This window comes from Lolium rigidum, chromosome 1 (genome assembly GCF_022539505.1).
Source record: "Lolium rigidum isolate FL_2022 chromosome 1, APGP_CSIRO_Lrig_0.1, whole genome shotgun sequence".
Lineage (NCBI taxonomy): Eukaryota > Viridiplantae > Streptophyta > Magnoliopsida > Poales > Poaceae > Lolium > Lolium rigidum.
In genome coordinates this window covers 47,641,868-47,647,503 of record NC_061508.1, presented here as the reverse complement: position 1 = coordinate 47,647,503, position 5,636 = coordinate 47,641,868, and positions in this window count along the sequence as shown.

Below are 5,636 nucleotides of genomic sequence, written 5' to 3'. Positions count from 1 at the left end.
TGTCGTGGTGATGCTTGTGACAAGCGTGACGGTGTCATGGTGATGTACGGCGATGTCGTGATGCTTGTGACCGGCGTAAACGGCAGTGCGCCATGGTGGTGTATGGCTTCGTGATCCGCGACGTAGCTATGCTTGTAATGGGTGAGGTAGGGTCACCGTGTTGCCATACAGATGAGGCTAAGAGCAGCATGCGATCAACCAAACAATGAGCCTTTACATAATCAGATTCGATTTATCAAATTTACCAACCGAAATTAGACACGGTTAATTCAGTTTCAGTTTCGGTTTTGGTTTTTTATGCTCACATCGTGGGCGCATAGATAGATCACGCTAACATCTTAACATGTGCAGAGTTCAGAACTTCCTCCTAGAGACTTAACAACTAAGTACTTCCGTTGTGAAGGATTTTAGCATGATAATGAACTTGTAACGTAATAGAGGAACCACTACGGGAACCAGCCGAGGGGCCGACGGCCGTCGGCACAGCATCACCTGCCGTCGGCCCACGTCTGTGCCGACGGCCGCCGTCGGCACCCCGCCGTCGGCACAATATCGCCTCGGCACGGACTGGCTCGCCGTCGGCCCAGCCTTTGCCGTCGGCACAGACGCCAGCCCGACGGTTAAACGACACCGTCGGCACAGTAGCCGTCGGCACAGTCAACGTGGGGCCCGCGGAGCGTCTAACGGCCGTTAGGTCAAGGGAGGTACTGTGCCGACGGCCAAGCCGTCGGCCTAGACACTGCCATCGGAGGACCAGAGGCTGCCACGCGTCCACGCTCCTGCTGCTGTGTCGACGGCCAAGCCGTCGGCCCAGATGCTGCCATCGGAGGACCAGAGGCTGCCACGCGTCCACCTTTCTGCTGCTGTGCCGACGGCCATGCCGTCGGCCCAGATCCTTCGGCCCAGACGCGCCGCCGGGCACCACTTCCTGTGCCGACGGCATAGCCGTCGGCACAGCCCCTGCCATTTGGCACGTCCAGGGGGCTGTGCCGACGGCTATGCCATCGGCACAGACCATACCATTTGGGTTCCCACTGCATTTCCTGGCCCAGCACAGCACGCACAGCATAAATAGCAGTAATATACATTGAAATGCATCACAAATGTTGCACAACACATAATCATCATCAAATGTAGCAACAACATCATCGTGATACAAATATGTGGCATGTAGCACACACGATCATCATACATCGTCAACACATGGCACACATGATCGACACACACCCGCTAGACACCTAGCTAAGGGGGAACTAAGATCAGGGGGTCCAACCAAGTTCCCTACTTGTAAATTCAGGCGTCCGGCCTTTGTCAAGGTAGACCGAAGTAGAACCATGGCCTGAACCATCGCCAGCAGGAGAAAAACCTGAAGCACCGGGAGAATGGCGGCCGGGGTGCATCGGTGTGCCCTCGCGCGACGAACCAGGAGAGGGTCGGTTCCGCGAACTTCCCGTGCCCTACATGTTTGACAAGAGTTAGCATCTTAGACATGCGAAAGGAAAGCGGTGAAAGCAGCTTAGACAATGGTTAGGCACAGGACTTACCGGAGTCCGTGCGTAGTATGTGGCCGCGAAAGCTTTCCTCGATGGGCACACTGGAGTCGGCCCCGGCCTAGGCTGGCTCCTCGGCCGGAAGTGCGATCCTCTCTCCGAGTCAAGAAGAACGTCCCGAGCGCCCGCAAGATAGTTTAGATGTCAAGCGCTGCGGATATAAAAAAAGGGGAGGTGGGACTTGTCATGTCTTCGAACCATAAAAGATTGGAACTTACACGACTCGTCGCCTCCCGGTACTCTTCCCAAGCCGCTCTCTTGAGGTCCCACTCTGCTACAACCGTCAAATACTTCTCATAAGCGGCCGCGTAGGCGGCCTCAAAGTGAGCCTACAATTTCCAAGAAAAGGAGTCATGTCAATTTAGCCATTCAGGGATGAATGTTGGAAAGAAGATGGAAATGAGAAAACTTACATCCGTACGACGGTGTCGAGGAGGCGCGACCGGTGGGTCGCCGGTGGTGAGGGTAGACCTGATCCGCGTGAGGGTCCTCTCGCGGCTTGATCACCCCACTAAGAAGCTTCGTGCGGCCATGCTCCGCGCCGCTCCCCGCCACCATAATCGCCGTCAAGTCGGTCTCTCTGCTCAATAGGATCATCCACCTCCGGATGAAGACCCTTGAACACCGAGCGGTACTTCTCCAACTCCTCTTCGGCATAGCCGAAGTACTCGGGCAGCGAGGGCTGAGGCTGGCTCGGATCGGGCTGCTTCGGCTTCATCTTCCGCCACCCTCCCACCTCGGTGAGAGGCTCCCCGAGTTCCGCCTCCCTGCACGACAAGATAAATGTTATGTGTATCAAGTAGTAATATGAGGGGAAATAAATGCAAGTTGTTCCATGTATATATGTACCTTGTGCTTCCTGTAGCGCTCGGTGCTGCGGCTTCCCGCATCGTGTGTTCCTCCGAGTGCCCCGGTTTGCCTTGTTGCGCGCGCACTTGGCGTTGAAGTCGGCGTCTTCGCCAATCCACCTCGCTACCAAGGCCTCAAATGCGTCTTCCTTATTCTCGCACCATAGGGGCATAACCTGAAAAACCATAACTCATTTGAAGAACACATAATGCAATCCCAACTATGCAGCAACATAGAGTCTCATTGAATATTTACTTACCTTCAAGTAATCTTCCTTTGTCGACCGAGGATCCTCCCCGATATTGTCGGCTTTCTTGACCCTCGTGCCTCCGCTCGGCCTTGAAGTGCCCAATGCGGGTATGCTTCCGATTGTACCATTGTTGCCTTGTCAACCTCCGACAAGCCCTAGTCGATACCGCCTTCCCTTGCTCAACCATCTCATCGGGCACCTTATAATGGGTCCGCAATCATGCATAAGAATAATTGTGAGAGAGACATGAGTTAGCATAGTGTGGTCATCAACTATGAAGTAAACTCGAGAAGCATGCTTTACCCAAAACTTGGTGTACACGGCGTCAGAAGCTGTCCCAAAGCCCGGGCAAGGAGCTGCCTCATAGTCCGCCCAAGTCTCGGCTAGCTTCTTCTCGCCGCCGGGGACCGGAGTGTAAAAGCCCGGCCAGATCTGCCTAATAAGAGCTCCAATCATGCTCGACGAGCTGGCGAACCCCCTTGTCATATGTCCAATTGCTGCACAATAATCAAAACATTAGTATGCCAATCAGTTATGCACAATAATGAAAACATTAGTACATAGCAAAATGAATCTAAATGTTCAAAATTAAACTTACTCTTTTTCGTTCGGGATGATGAGGGCTTTCGCATCCTGGCTAGTAGGCTCCCTCCTCTCATCAGGGACTTGCGCTTCACCACGAATGCGCAACTTCTTCGGCGCCATCTCCCTCTCCGCCTCCTCGTCCTGCCCCTCCACCTCCATCTCCACCTCCATCTCCCCCTCAGATCGTGTGTGAGCGGACCGGGAAGCCACGTCGCCGTAGCGGCAGGGTATGTCACCAAGGAAAGGTCCACCTCCACCTCGTCCTCGTCCTCCACCTCCACCTCGTCCTCGTCCTCCACCTCCGCCTCCGCCTCGTCCTCCCGGCTCGTCCTCCACCTCCACCTCGTCCTCCACCTCCACCACGTCCTCCACCTCCACCTACACCTCCACCTCCACCTCCACCTCCACCACGTCCTCCACCTCCACCTACACCTCCACCTCCACCTACACCTCCACCTCCAACTCCACCCGTGTCATCGTCCGCGTAACGCGAGCTGGCACGCGTTGGTCTTCCACTTCTAGTGGTCCCGGTGAACTTCTGTTGGCTCATACTCTTCAAAATGGAGTTCATGGATTGCTTGCTTCCGCTCATATTGATCAATCACCTGCATTGACAAAGAGTAAACAAGTAAGCATTCATGCCTTAATAAAATGTAGACACTAAGCATGTTGAAAAATAGATACTAAGCATAAGAAGCATATTGAAAAATAGATACTAAGCATAAGAAGCATATTGAAAAATAGATACTAAGCATAAGAAGCATATTGAAAAATAAATACTAAGTATAAGAAGCATATGGAAAAATAGATACTAAGCATAAAGGCATAAAGGACCCTCACCTCGAATCATCACTATCATAATGAGGCATTGGGTTCTCATAACGAGGCATTGGGTTCTCATTTTCACTATCACTATCAGTATCATGTGAGTAATGAGGTTGGGTGGGAATGTCCGGTGGAGGCTCATCATTGAACCCATTGCCCTCATGTAACTTGGTGAGCATTTGTATGTCCTTTAGGTCCACCACTGTTTCACCATGAAGATGTGCCTCATTCTCGAGGTCCTCAAGACCAATTTCTATTTCGAAATCCCCAAAGTTCCCTTGCTCTTGATAAAAAATTCCCTCGTATGTTACAGGGTCAATGTTGTTGTAATCCTCGTCGGTGGCTGTCTGTGGCCCCACCATATGTCCATGTGCCGACGGCTAGGCTACGTGCCGTCGGCACATACTGGGTTTGTGCCGACGGCTGCAGTGTGCCGACGGCGGCCGTCGGCTCTGGTGGTTCTGTGCCGACGGCCAGGCTGTGCCGACGGCCACTTTGCTGGGCTGACGGCGAGCGAGGCTGTGCTGACGGCGACCGTCGGCACAGATTCTGGCCGTCGGCACGTCGGCGGGTTCCCGTAGTGAACACAACATTTGTTGTCCTAATTAAAGCCAGTCTTGAAGGAGGCGACATCAATCGTCACTAATACCATGTGGCAATCCTTCCAACTTGTGGTGGAGACTCTTCACTTTGGATTCAAACATATATTCCTTATAATCACAAGATATTGGTGTGGGCTTGGATGATCCTCATATCCGAGGAAGATAAGGCAATGTTATTGAAGGTCGATATATTTTGTGGCGTTCTAGCATCTCTTTATCATGTCCTAGTATGTACATCACTATTTGTTCTCATGTTTTGGTCTACCTAGGGGGTATATACCTATTGTGACCAAAGTATGCCCCTCGATATTCCAAAATGTAAAAAAGGCAACAATTACTGATGTATCCATTGGGATATGATGCATAGACGCTAGATCGCCACAGAACATATCGGCCTTCAGTAACATTGTTTTATCCTCCAACGATATGAGAATCATCTGAGCCCATAGCAACATATTGTGATAGTGTGGTAACAGACTAACAGGGATGGATGGTCGTACTGAAGTCAAGAGTTACTCAACCACAGCTGGGAAGGACTGTGAATAAACTCTTGGTCCATGTATTAGTCACGGTTGATGGCACCTCCTTCAAGACTCTTATTCTAGGACAAGAAATTGCCGGTTCTTGTATTTTGATACAAGTTCATTATCCTTGCTGAGATCCTTCCCAACAGAATAACTTATTTGTTAAATCTCTAAGAAGAGTAGGAAATCTGCATTTGTTAAGAGGTCGGGATGTGATCTTCATCCTATATGTGCTCTCAAGACCTAGGAATTTAGCGGCTTCGCTAATGTATTGTTTTTTGTCATGGCCAACATCCCAAAGATTCCTGATGATATCATTGTAGACTTCAAGAAGACGAATATGGAAGCCCAGAGAACGAATATGGGAACCCAGAGAACGAATATAGGACTTTAGAGAAAGACTCAGAAGACGAATATGGGAGCCCAGAGAGTAAATATAGGACCCGAGAGG